This window comes from Lepidochelys kempii, chromosome 1, assembly GCF_965140265.1.
Source record: "Lepidochelys kempii isolate rLepKem1 chromosome 1, rLepKem1.hap2, whole genome shotgun sequence".
Lineage (NCBI taxonomy): Eukaryota > Metazoa > Chordata > Testudines > Cheloniidae > Lepidochelys > Lepidochelys kempii.
Genome location: NC_133256.1, coordinates 297,922,965 through 297,937,754, shown reverse-complemented (window position 1 = coordinate 297,937,754; position 14,790 = coordinate 297,922,965). Strand labels below are relative to the sequence as shown.

Sequence of the window (14,790 nt, the reverse complement as noted above, 5' to 3'; positions counted from 1 at the left end):
AGTATCCGGGGGGGGGGAAAGGGAAAAATAATATTACAATGATATGTGAATGGTCTTTGGATATAGATAAGAAAACATGGAGTTTAGTACACCATACCAAGGTAGTAAATATGAAAGAGGGCCATTCCCGATGGACAACTCCATGTGATCCATGTGATGAAGAAAAAATTATCCAAATTTCTGTAATATTAAGTGGACAAAAATGTCAATGGAGTTGGTAAACAAAGGAAAAACATGGGCACATGTAGTTGAAATTTAGGTCACTGACACAACAAAATATGACAATTGATGACCCAGGAAAAGATAAATCTATGCGATGGTAAAAAGGAGGAGGGGGTTTGTGTGTGGAACTATACAGGAATAAATAATTGTATACACGTTTTAAAGGAAAGCATGGTATGCGGCCAAATGGACAAAAGAAGATAAAGAACCAATATTATTAAAGTAGGCTCACAACAATGCTAAAATAAGGGATGCTATATCGCTGTGGTGGGGGAACTGCGGTCACTGGGAGCTATGGGCGGCCATGCCTGCGGACGATCAATGTAAATACTGTCTCGCGGCCAGCCAGTGGATTACCCTGAAGGGCCATGTGTGGCATGTGGGCCACAGGTTGCCCACCGCTGCCACTAGTGTCGTTGATCAGCAGGGAGGATATAGTAGAATAAGCATTCAGTGTATAGCACAACAAAAAGTTATATTTAAAAATCGATTATGCCTGCAAGCACCTTGGTATAGACAAATAGTAGGGAGTAGTGAATGTAAGAGAAATGATACAGGCCAAATTTTATTTTCGTATTGGGTTGAAGGTAGTACAATTATAACAAGAAAACATGGAAGTGGGACCTGGAGAATTATGGCCCTTATCTCAATTATACTTTTACTATTCTACGGATATCTGAATCTAAAACCATTAACATTGTTCCTTATATAGTAAAAGAGGACATTAAAAGACAATTAATAATAGATCCCACTTGTTCCCTAAAAAGATAGTAGTAGACTTAGCTTCCATGAACATTTCATCCATACAACCACAATGTATTAAGTACATTGAACCTCTGCAGAATGGAAAAGATGGATAGAAACCCTGCTCTTATTAAAAGCCTCTACTAATAGGAGGAAAAGAAGCTTAATAGATACAGCTCTAGGAGGAGCAAGTACAGGACGTGGAGTGTTGAATAGTATAGATGTAGAAGTATTGGCTAAGAAGTTAAATGCAGCAGGACAGCACTTAGGAGCATTGTCCACGCCTTTAAAAAACATCTTTATATTACATAAGTACTAGCTATTACCTAATTAGGTGCTATTATCTAATAGCTAGTTTACTCCCTGACTGGGAAAAGTTACAAAGAGCTGGTCATTTAGCCATACTGTCCATGGCATTGGCTTGCATACAAGCACAGGCTTGGACTGATGATGTGGTAAAAGACATTATAAGAGATGGAATGAGTGAAATCTTATCTTTAAATAAGAAGCAGAATGTGGAAACATGCCACTAGGGCTGAACAAAAGTTGTCTTCCTGGTGGAAAATAGTAAATTTCACATACAATCCTCAAATAAATCAGATTACCACATATATAGACATAATACAATGTCAAGTTGAATGGATATCTCCTATTGTAGTACAAGGGTTAAATATTAACAATAGCATAATGCAACCAATAGAACACAAACTATGGGGAATAAGGCAAATCTCTGAATGGAAAACTGTAGAACTTGAGACTTTATGGAAGAACGTGGAATCAGATATGTTTGTAACAGTGATGCAATCCAGATATTATAATGTGTTTAACTATAGAAAGGGGAAAATGCCATTATCAATTAGACCCTTTCCCATTTAACGGATCCATGGTAGTGAATATTGGAAACAAGTGAGTATGTATTAAAAACTTGTGTAAACTGTTTAAAGTTAATTATTTGTTCAATGACAGGTTTCAGAGTAGCAACCATGTTAGTCTGTATCCGCAAAAAGAAAAGGAGTACTTGTGGCACCTTAGAGACTAACAAATTTATTTGAGCATAAGCTTTCTTGAGCACTGCTCCCTTCATCGGATGCATACAGTGGAAAATACAGTGGGGAAATTTTATATACACAGAGAACATGAAACAAGGGGTGTTACCATACAGACTGTAACAAGAGTGATCAGGAAGGGTGAACTATTCCCGCTGGTAATAGTTCACCTTTCGTGATTACTCTTGTTACAGTCTGTATAGTAACACCCCTTGTTTCATGTTCTCTGTGTATATAAAATCTCCCCACTGTATTTTCCACTGTATGCATCCGATGAAACACGAAAGCTTATGCTCAAATAAATTTGTTAGTCTCTAATGTGCCACAAGTACTCCCTTTCATTTGTTCAATGTAACTCATAATCCTTATGAAAACCAATGTTTTTGTAATATCACCTCAATGATTGGGTGCAATTTCAATTTCAGGATGAGGAAAATTTAAATATCAGTATCAGATATATAGGAAGATTGACCTAGTGCCTTCGGGATTAAATATAGGTTTAGTCAAACAGCTAAGAGATCATCTTAACTTACAAAAACAACTACAAAAAGCCCAGAAAAACACACAGAAGATTATGATTACTGTTTATCACTCAACTAACAAAATTGAACTAATCACTGAGCATATAAAAAGGGACACCAAACATAGCTGGTGGGAAGTATTTTTAGGATGGCCCCCAACAGCAACAGGATTCTTTAATACAATTGTACATCCTTTTATAATAATTGCAGCATTTCAGACTGTTATGGCACTGATGCTTATTGTCTTGGTGTGCTGGGTCAAACAAAAATTTAAGCAGCTAAAGCATGTACAGTCCACAAATATTGAAAGGAACTATAATGGCACACAGGAAAGTGTCACCTTGGTGAGAATCAAGGATGGTAAGGAACTGTGCCAGTAAGAAGAGGTACCTGCTCCGTCTCATAGGAGAGCCTCGAGCCAATACTGGACTAGACCGAACATTTGTGTTACATCAACATGAATTATCTGTGAATCATGGTTTCATCTTATGGGGAATGTGAGTAACCATTCTGAAATCACTTCAGTCTCATGTTTGGAAGCTCTTCATGAAGGTCATTTTGTCACTATATGGATGAATGCCATAACCTGGAGTCAAGTCTAGTGTCTGGAATTGACAAAGACATTGAGAGGTAGGTGAAATGCTATACTATGTTTCAGCAAATTCAGCCTTAGCCTGGTCCGTCTACACCTTTGGTCATGGCCTCAGGCTGCTGGGACATGTATTCATGTAGACTTTGTTGGACTTTTAGAAGATTATATAGTTTTGGTCATAGCTGATGCCCATTTGAAATGGTCAGAAGTTTTCAGAATGACTTGTACAGCAGCTATCAACACCGTTGGACATCCTCATACCTCGTTTAGCCAATTTGGTTTACCATTACACTTGATGAGTGACACTTGACCTGAGTTCTATTCTGAAGAATTTCAGAGGTTCCTAGCTCCAAATGGATTTCAATACATATACTGTGCTCCATACCACCTGCTACAGACAGACTAACAGAACATGTTCTACAAACACTTACGCATGCTTTACAAGCTAACAAGTCTATTTTGAGTCATCAGCAGAAATTGGATAATTTCTTTGTTGTCTACAGGAACACACCACATGTAGGAGTCACCGGCAACTCTTTTCTTGAAGTGATCTTTGTGTACCTGTTGGGACCTGCTACATCCTGATATTGCCTCACATGTAGCGAAATCCCGCACTGTACAAATTGATCAATAACATGAGACTTGCCATCTTTCTTTTCAAGTAGACTCTTTTAAAAGTCAAAACAAGGCAAGCACCCACATAAGGGTAGAAAAAATAGTGGCAAAAGATCAGAAAATGCCACTTTTACTTCTGTTACCGTTCAGTTTCTGGAAAACCACAAGCACAGCACAGAACACATATAGCCACTCATGGATCCTGGCATTATTCCACTGGCTGTGGAATGTATTAGACTAATAGCCTTTATTTTACTCTGGGTAATATATGGCAGGTGATGCACTAGAATTAGGCTTCTTGAGAATTGCTTTCAATTTGCTAAAGTGGTCACAGCACAGAGAGGTGAGGTTAGATTTGTCCTACTTGGACTCTTATTAAATAGAGTGCAAAAAGAAAAATGAAGAGGGATAAGGGGTGGGTGTATGGGGGAATTAACTATCTGGAAAGAGATGAGTATCAAAAACCTTATTTTCACTTTTCAGGATTGCTCAGTATACAGCCATGGAAATGGTTAGTATCATCTGGTTCCTTTCTTCATCTGGTCCAGTCAGAACATCTTTCAGGATCAGGAAACAGTGTAGAGGTAAATCTTTGGGTCTCAGCATGTCATGGTGATCATGAGAATGTTGCAGAGGATAGTAGATGTGGCAATTATATTGTAGCCTGCCACACCACAGTAAGTTGCTAAGTATGCCTCAGAAAACAAATGCCCCAAAGAAGCGGTAATGTTGTTTCATCAAAAGTGCAGTGGTCGGCAGCCTGTGGCCCATCAAGGGTAATGCCAGAATTAAGGTTGTTTGTGTCCTATTATATTGTATAATGTGTGAGGCTGTTGTCTGTGAGACCTCTCCCTTATTTACTGCAAAGGCTGGAAAGGTCAGTAGTGAATAAATCAAGTATGCAGGAAGAAAAAGGATGATCTTGTGGTTAAGGTACTTCAATTAGGTCCTATCTCTGGTTCTTCCATAAACTTCTTGTGTGATATCAAGCAAGTCACGTAAATCAGAATTTTTTGAGGAGTGCACTAATTGTGTGTTGTTCATTTTTGAGTGCCCAACTTGAGAACTAGGGTTTGACTTTTCAGAACTACTGAGCATTCTCAACTCCAGCTGAAGTCAATCCTTTCGGTGCTCAGCATTTCTGAAGAACGAGAACTAGGTATCTCAAGTTGATCACCCACTCGCTAGGATGTTAGTGAACGTGTTTGTAAATTTTGTACTTTAGTTTCTTATCTGTGAAATGGATATAATAATTTTAAAATGATGTATTGCCTTGCTAGCCTTTTTATGTTGCTTTGAGCTGCTGAAAGATTTTTCAAAGGATATACTGACATCAATATTAATAAATGCCCTTTTCCTTGGTGGAAAGGACCCACACAGCAAAGTACAATAGGAATTTGTTTTTTTACATAACATTTGCAGTTGGAAATGTGATTTTTGATCTTTGCCTCTAGTAGTATTTCAAGGCGGTGCTGGAGTAGGGAGTAACATATGGCCATTTCTGTATGTTGACAAGAAAAGCCCCTTTTCAAATAAACAGCCATTAGCTAAACAATGGGGCTTCTAATCTTATTAATCCTCTGAAAGACTGCAGAGACTGTGTAGTGTGTATAAAGCTGCTGCTGCTGGCCTGTGCCTCTGTTTTATTATAATAACAAAAAGCTGCTATCCTTGGTTCATCCTCCCCTTGATGGTGGATAGTAAAGTCTATGCTATAGAATGTGTACAGTGAGTTTAGTGGGTTGCTGCCCTTCTTTTGGTGCTGGATGGATGGATTCAAGTCTGTTTCACACCTGTGACTGAATTCTAAATGACCTGTACCTTTTTCCAGTCAGCAGTTCCCTCTTAGGAATCACGTAAGTACAGGTAGACATATGTATGGGTGTGTTTGGTGATCTACATTCATATGTCATCTATATTACAGTGATCTCTGCAGAAATTAAGAGCTAGGGTGCAGTGTTAACATGATACATACACTAACTGTCAGATTTATTTGAATGAATAGTGCACTGAATCCACTCTGTGTCTACTGCTTCTTTTATCACTGTTTTGTTTTAGTGAGTCCCTAGATCTGGCGATGACTGTTTGGGTCATACTAGTTGACTATGGGGGGATATGGTGTGCAGTGCGGGGAGGGGAAATATTGTGTGCAGTGCAGAGACCCCCATCTTACTGGCACACGTGACAGCAAAAATTTGCCCTGCCTTAAAATGTGCCTTTCAGCCATCTTAACTTCTGGCAATGAAATCTATGACTGGAAATGCTGAAGGGCATGGAACAGCAGCCTTCAGAAAAGACCCTAAACATTCAATGTATGGCCATGAGATATGGCACAAGCCTCAGAATGTGTCTGCCTTCCTGTGTGACTATGTGGGGCATCAGAGAGCAATATGGTACATCCCTCAGAACGTGCCCATCCTAAAGTTACCATCCCTGTGCACTGAGAGGCACATTGTGAAGACTATGCTGCACCCCTCAAATTAGGGTGACCAGACAGCAAGTGTGAAAAATTGGAACAGGGCGTGGGGGGTAATAGGAGCCTATATAAGAAAAAGACCCAAAATCCGGGACTCAAATTGCCCCATACACTGATTTTCATCCCTCTTCCACAAGTTGCTTATTCTAAGAATGAATGTTACATTGTAACAGAAGTCAGCACCCATGAATATATACATATTCAATCAGCTGTCTTTCACTTTCAATCTTTTTCTTTTTTCCACATTGACACAGTTAAATATAATTTTATTCAAATATAAGACTGTGGCAGGCATCAACTCTTAACAACCCTGAACTCACTCTATTGCAGCGTTCAGGAGAAAATACCATAGCTTCACTGCGCTTGTAGCAACTCATCACAGTAGTGAGAACACTCCATTTTAAACACATGGGGATATTTATTGAGGCATTTTGACTTTCCATGTCACTGGCATAGCTGACTTTATTCCTGTCTCCCAATATCCTGAGCACAGGAGGCATGACTAGTGTGCATGGCATTCCAGTGATCCCGGCATTCCAGTGATCCCCAGCAACAGACTGCTAAGCCCTGGGAACTTTGGTAGCTAGAGGTCATTTAGAGCAATCCTAAAACTGCACTAAATTGTGCTGGAATCGGAACTGGCCCCATCACCCTAGGTATGGGACAAAGCAAAAGTGGTGAAAGCTCTGCTACAGCTGAAATCTGGGTCTGGGGTTTCAAAGCCTATTAATAAGGCCCTACTTGAATTGTGGGATGATTGTCAAATAATGGCAGCTGAGTTGTGGACAAGACATGCGAAAGTAATAATGGACCTTTATTAATTGCAGTAATTTTGAAAAGCCAGGTAAGACCTATTTGTTTAAGAAAATTTTGCAGGAACAATATAAACACTCAGGTATTATATTATGCCTGCTAATTTTTTTGATAACCCAGACATTTTACTGTAACTATATTGCAATCATTAATGTGCGAGGCTGACAGCATGTGCCCCAGTCACCTGGTGCTGACAGCCTGAGCCCCAGCTGCTATCAGCTCAGATAAATGGGGTTCTCTTGAACTAATGGGAGAAAAATGTTGCAAACATCAAAATGTATGCAAAGTTGTGGACTCTGCAAAGTAAGCTAATTAAAATCAAAATTGTAGCAGAAGCCTAATATTGCAGGGTCTTCAATTTCTGCAATATCACAAATGCATACATGCATACACCCCCAGTCCCTTTCTGACCTGCTCTTCTGTATGATTATGCACACAAATTAAAACACAGGAATTGAAGGTCCAAGCATAGATCCCCAGATCCTGGAGTCATGTCATTACATCAGAATCTATTTTTATTACAATAAAATAAAAAAGTAAGTTTTTACCCCCCTGGTTGCAAAGAGAACCTTGAAGACATGAGCCTGAGCAAAATTGATGCAGTGATGTCTGCCTTAGTCTGCAGACCTGTAAGCCTGAGTCAGTAGACTCTGAGTGCTGTGAACTGCCTTCTGCATCTTGGTGCAGAGCTAACTCCAAGACTCCCTGTAGGGGACAGCAAGAGAGCTCTGCAGCACCACCCCAACAGAGGATTTTGTGGCTATGTCTACCGTACATACCACAGCTGTAGTGTACATGTAGCTACATGCTGCTGAGAAAAGCACACCTTGTTCATAATGTGATGTCTACCTATGCATGTCAGTGAAAGGCTCTGTCCGAGGGGAGACAGTGGAGAAAGGTTTTAGCTGCCAGAGCCTTCCACTGCAGTGAGGAAAAGCTCCAGCAGTGGGGATGCAGCAGGACACAACACTGCTAAAAACAGCTGTGTAGATGGCTTGGGCAAATAGTGAGCTGTGTAAGAGATCTACTCAATTACATATCCACACCCTTCAGATGAGTTTACTCTACTCACAGGTGCTGTGCCTCATCATCTACACTACTGTGGGAGTGTGTGTATATGTAGATTACATGCTGCCAAAAGAAGGCTGGATTATAGATGCACCCTGTGTATGGCAGGGGGAGAAGAGTGAAGCAGGCCCAGATCCCCCAAGTAGATATCCCTGCTTCTGGAATAATACCCCTTGTTGCCACCCTTGTTTGTCCACAAGGCAGAGGGGATCCTGTGGTGCCACTCCAAGTGAAAATAAGGGTATTTCTGCCTCTTGGGGAGGGGACAGGGTTGGGGAAATAGAGCCACAGGCACCTCATGTTGGGAGGCCTAGGGCCACACATTGCCTTAATCTAGCCCCCCTATGACTCATCTACTCAGCTCCTCCCATGCAGTTTGCCCTAGCCTGATCTATTTTCATGCATGTGTAACCTTGTGGTAAATAAATAGTGCAGGTCCCCACCCTGTGTAAATCTACAGAGGACATGAGATGTTACAGTGCCCCTCTGTGTTTTGACTCTTTAGCTCAAAATGTAGCAGTTTATACTCTGAGCTCTACAGGTTGCAGGTTCAATTCCTACTCTGCCTTTCCCCATTCCCTGTAGGGTAGTTGTCACAGCTGCATCCCAGCACTGGTCCTGTTCATTCTCCTACACTCACTGTCCAGCAAACCTCCTCACTACCTTTTCCTGCATACGCCCATCCAATCCCTGACTGGTCTCCCACCATATTTGCTGTTTTTCCTCAATCTCCAGCCACTGGAGTCATCTGAATATGTGAGACTCTCAGCTTTTAAGTAAACATGTAGCCCTTATGTCCCTGGCTAAAAGCTTGAAAACATGGTCCCCATATGACTCAAAGGCTCAAAACCCAGAAAGCAAAAAACCCATGATTTTGACCCAATCTCATGATTGGCAGGGGCTGAGCCCTTATTGAATCTTGAAGGTGGTAATCCTGGGTGTGCTCCTTTGGCCCTCTGAGCCTCACCCTGCTCTTCTCCCCCCAGCAGCTCCTCTCCGCACTCCCGCACCCCGGCTGCGGGGGGGAGGACAGTGAATCTCCGGGCAAAGGGCTGGGCAAGGGCAGCCGCTTTGGGCATGTGCGAGGGCCGCGTACACGCTACCGGTCCCCCCTCCCGCAGGGCTGGGTGGGGGATGCTGAGCGCCCCAGCATCGGTCTCCCCCCCACTTTCCCTCCCTTGCTTTAACGGGCTGCACCGGGCCCCCGCTCAGCGCCCCGCAGCCTCCCGCCCACTGCCCCCTCGGACTGCGGACCCGCTGCAGCTGGGCGGCTTCCCAGCCCCCGCCGCGCAGCCTGGGAGTGACATCACCCTTGTCCAATCAGGGCCCGCCGCTCCCCCTACCCCAATCAACCCCGCTAGTCCCGAGCCCCCAGTGCGGGCTGGGAAAGGGCGGGCCGCTGTCCCGCAGGTTGGCTGGGCGCGCGGAGCAGGGCTGGGTGCTCCCAGGTGTTTGCAGTGGAAGTGGGGGCGCATCTAGGTGACAGTCCCGCTGTGCAGCAGCAGCAGCATTGCACAGGTAGGACATGGCCTGCTATTTATTTATTGTCTTCTGCGCGGGGGAGATATTTGCTTCACAGTGAAATAAATAAATAAATAAATAAATAAATAAATAAAGGGGGGGGGGGGACAGCAAGCACCCTGGGGCGGCAGGGGCAGAATGGGTGAAGTGGGATTCGGTAGGGGGAGGGTTCAAGGTAGGTAGATGGGGGGAAATGTCTTGGGAAGAGGCAGAGCTTTGCCTGGTGCAACGCATTCAACAGAGGAAGAATGGGGATGGTGCCAAGTCAACTTTCCCCTTGGATTCAGCAGCCGCCCTACTGGTGCAGCTGCAGCAGCAGCACTGATCTGTGACTGGCTTGATGACCATGTGCAGCCTGTGCTGGAGGATTAGGAGCCACCTGTATATACAGATATTCGAGAAATATATGAATATTTGAGACCAGTTCTCTTCCCCTCCCCCCCAGCCTCCTTCCCTCTGTATCTTCAGGTAGAAGAAGCTCTCCTCCTCCCTAACCCTGCAGTCTAGCCATTTCTTCTCCCTAGAAAGGAAGCATAGCGTATGTTATTCTGTGGCCTGAAACTGAATCGTAATTTCCCATATGGGTTCAGAGAAGTCAGTGGCATTTTTTGTTCATGAGTGTCTGGTGTTGCAGGAGAGACTGCCGAGAAGGAGGGAGACTGTTCCTAGTCATTACTCCAGGCTGGGATTGGCTATGGGTGGCCCAAGCAAGGCAGGCAGGAGATGACATATGCGTACTAAGGGCATTGGCCATAATATGGAAATCGGATCAGCTTTCACAACATGTAGAAAGGCCAGCCAAGTGGACTCTTGAATTACCATGCCCACCTCACAAAATGCCTTCACCCGATACCTGCTATTATTAGCACTGGGGTCTCCGAACACCAGACTCCTACTGCAGGAAGTAGGATGTGCATCCCTATTGAAGTCTTTGTAAAATGCAGCTTTCTTTTTTCTGTCACAATCCCTGCCAAAAATAATAATAACAAAAGTTAAAATGCATTTTATGTTCTTCATCCTCAATATGCATTGGCATGGATTGGACAAAAAGATCAGTACAGCAGATCTATTTCTGTCATTGATTTCTAGGAATTTTTTTGGCATGTGAATTAATGTTTGGAAGCTTGTGAAAAATGTATCTACATTTATAACTCACTCCCATTTTCACACTACTGTTGCTGCTGTGCAGGCATCTTTTGGAGCCAGTATGCGTACACAAAGGAAGGTAGCTCCATGTCTTATTTATTTATTTGAGATAAAAGTGTTTGCATGTATTTATGGTAATCGAGTTGGAAGACCTTTTTATTACCTCTTATTACAGTTACAATCACATTACTTCACTGTTTTTATTCTAAAATGTTAGTTGCTCTCCTTTTCTTTGGCACTTTATGTGTAAACAGTATTAATTCACATTGACTGTAGTAACACCTGCTGATGAAAATAGAGAGATCATTTGCAGACTTTGTCACTCCTGAGTGCAGCTAAAAGTCCCTTCAAGAGGATGGGCTATCACCAGCAGGAGAGTGAATTTGTGTGTGGGGGGGTGGAGGGTGAGAAAACCTGGATTTGTGCTGGAAATGGCCCACCTGATGATCACTTTAGATAAGCTATTACCAGCAGGACAGTGGGGTGGGAGGAGGTATTGTTTCATATTCTCTGTGTATATATAAAGCCTGCTGCAGTTTCCACGATATGCATCTGAGGAAGTGAGCTGTAGCTCACGAAAGCTTATGCTCTAATAAATTGGTTAGTCTCTAAGGTGCCACAAGTCCTCCTTTTCTTTTTTCAAGAGGATGAGCACTCAAGTGCTTCTGATCACTAAGTTGCAGAAGGAAAATGACCATCTTTTTATGGAATTTAGCTTCCTGGGTGGAGTGCTATTTAAGAACTTCTGCCTTTGACATGTATTCGAGATTACTAAATGGACAGTATTTATTAGTTACATAGATAATTAAAATGAACTATGACCCTTAAGCTAAGGCAGTGATAAGCAGACATTAGTGGTTCAGGAGCCAAATTAGCGATCAACATTACCCAAAAGAGCCACAGGAGTGTGAATTCACGGTTTCATTTACTATAGTACTAGTCCTATGTAAGCAGTATGACAGGAGAAATATTTAGTTTTATTTTATAATTCTTACAGCAAAAAAATTAATAACTTAGTGGAAGTTGATAACTGGTTAATACCATAGTAAAATCATCCTGATTGGTGAATAACTTAGGTTGGTTAATAATTAAATCACGCTGTTTTAATATCATGTGCCGCGAAAAGCCACAGAGACACATTAAAGAGCCAATTGCAGCTCATGAGCCACACTCTGAGTATCACTGAGCTAAGGTATTTTTGATGGTAATTGTATTAAAGCACACAAAAATAGTTTTAAATTGAATTCCAGTTTGTGATTATAAGCCATTATGTAATTATATATGACACAGACATTTTTTCCCTAAAGAAGGCTATATATTTCTGTGCAGTGCTAACTGAAACAGAGAAGATGTTAACTAACATCCATTATTTAAGATGAGTATTAGCAAATCACTTTTTAAAATTTAGGTAATTTCTGCCTCAGTATAATAATTATTAAACAGCAGGAGGAGGTCTTTTGTAACAAGGTTGGACTTGAGAAGTTTTAAAAATCTCAGAGTATTCCCCTTCCATCACTAGTTGTTGTTTTTTTTTAAAAAAATATATGTTTTGCCACATAAAAATCTCTGTAAATTCATTTTTCAGTATGATTGTAGGTATTGATCCTTAATCTGGCAAAACTCCCACTGACTTCAATTAAAAATTTCCCTTGTTTCCAGGACCTGGTCAAAAGTGCATGCACGCTCACTCGCGCGCTCTCTCTCTCTCTCTTTTTTTGTTTTTTGGAAGTTGGTTGTTTCCACTAGCAACAGTTACTTGGAGTGATTAACAAACAAAAACTATGTTTAATGACAGTTCAGGACATACCTCATCCACCCCAAACTTAAAAGCATGGAAATAGGAAGAAGTTAAAGGGGAAGACCCCTGATTTCCTTTCCACCTTCATATTGCCTACAGTGCTGTTGCCTATACAAGTTTAGTTTGCCCCCTTGTGTGTATGTGTTATGATATAGTCTTTAATGACATCATCACATACAGTTTTTTCCACAAGACCCTGCCTCATTTAGTGCACAGAATAGAAGATGCTCACTTAGGGTCAAGGCTGCGATTAAAAACCTGTAGCTGACTGGTGTCCGCTGACTTGGCTGACTTGCGCTGACTTGCGCTTACAGGCCTGTTTAATTGTGATGTAGATGTTTGGGGTTGGACTGGAGCCTGGGCTCTAGGATCCTATGAGGTGGGAGGGTCCCAGAGTTTGAGCTGCAGCTTGAAACCGAATGTCTACACCAGAGTTTAACAGCCCCTTAGCCTGAGTCCTGCAAGCACGAGTCAGCTGGCACGGGCCAGCTGCAGGTGTCTAATAGCAGTATAGACATACCCTTAAGGTGCTGCTGTTCAACATATAATTTTCTCTTCATTCCTTATTACTAATACTATTCAAACTCTGTCCTGAAGACAGAATTCATCACTATAGTATCTCAGTGCTTCACAAATATTAATAAATGTGTTTGTACAACACCCTTATGAAATGGCTGAGCGTAGAAGGATTAAGGTCAAAAGTATCCATTAATTTTGGGTGCCCAATCTGAGAAACCTAGGATCTGATTTTTCAGAATGCTTAGCATTATATAACACTTCATTTGTTCGACATTCAGCTTGCATTGACTTCAGCTGCCTCACTGAGTGCTCGGCACTCTGCAAATCTGATGCCAGGGTCTCAAGTTTCTCCCCCAGAAGTTACTGACTCAATTACTGACCACGTGTGAAAAGTTGGGTTTGTGTGACTTGCCTAGCATCACACAGGAGCTCTGTTAGAGGCAGGAACAGAATCCAGTTCCAAAGAGCAGCATTCAACTGCCTTAGCTTTGAGGCCATCCTTTCTCTTAAAACTATTCTTTGACTCGTTCACTACCAATCTTCCCTGACTTATTCACTATACGCCTTCCAACTTCTGCAACGGACGAAGCAGGGGTGGTAGAGACAACGTGTCTTTCGCTGCACAGCAGTGCTCCATCCTCAAGCGGGTCTGTGCTGTTCACTGAATGAAGCAGAGGCCTGTGGAAAAAATCGTATGTGATCATGTAATTTAGGACTATATCATAATGCATATGCACAAGGGAAAGTTGCCCAAGCAGCCTTCATTCTGGTATTTTCTAATTTTTGTGTATTTGACTTTGCAACATTAATAACATTCTTTCATTGTATTTTTTCTGTGTGATTTCCTACGTTTATAAAAAATAAAACTGGAAAAATGGATATCCGGTATGTGGCATCATATTGATACCCAGAGGGGTCATTAGCGGGGTAGGAACCTTAAGTCCACTGCACAGACCTCTGCCACTTGAGCTAATGGAGTAACTCATAACAGCAGTAGGTTGTCATCTTGTGTGGACCAGCACCAGAGGGAGATGGGGGACACGCTTTGCCAGTGGGTTTCACAGATATTTGCTGACAGCAGAAAAATGGTCAGACTCGGGAATCTTGGGTTCCATTCCAGGCTCTAGAGGGCAGTGTTCTCTAGTGGGCACTTACTTTTCTGCCATTCTCTTCAAGCATGACCCCTTCTGCTGAATCCTGTCCCTCCTGTTCCTGTCTCACTTCTGTCTCTTCCCACCCCGAGTCCTCGTTGCAGTCCCATTCTCCCCATTTCACACACTCTCCCTGTACAAGTCATTTTGCCCAGTCATTCCCAGTTCTCCCTCCACACCGCAACTCCTCATCAGACCTGTCTGCTTCTCCTCACTGGTTATCAGTCCTAGTCTATTTGACAAGTCTGCCCCCTGGTTTCTCAGCTGATCTGTGTCCCCCTTTCCTCAGTTCCTGTCCCCAGATTCTACTCCCAGTCTCCTTGTCCAATCTGTCCCAGTTTCTGCATCTGGCTCCTTAAGTATCTAGCCAATCCCACACTCCATCTCTACCCCTAAATCCTAGTCTGCCTGTCCCCCACAACCCTCAGCAGTCTTCAGTCCCAGCTTCTGCCTCCCTATCCCCAGTCTCTTGTCCCCACCTATTTCCTCTCATCCCCCAGAGGGCTGACACTTGTCCTATTTGCATTTGAATTGGGTAACTTCCTCTTTCACACTGCC

General features: G+C 42.5%; 1 protein-coding gene across 2 annotated transcripts in view; it reads left to right on the top strand.

The window, feature by feature from the left end:
• Positions 1 to 9,451: 9,451 nt before the first annotated feature.
• CNTN1 (contactin 1) overlaps positions 9,452 to 14,790 on the top strand; it is a 432,541-nt gene continuing 427,202 nt past the window's right edge. The window contains exon 1 of one of the 2 annotated variants that reach the window (XM_073328045.1): positions 9,452 to 9,615. The gene's annotated coding sequence lies outside the window, so the exon portion shown is untranslated. The remainder of the gene's footprint in view (positions 9,616 to 14,790) is intronic. The other variant, XM_073328044.1, reaches the window with a different exon arrangement.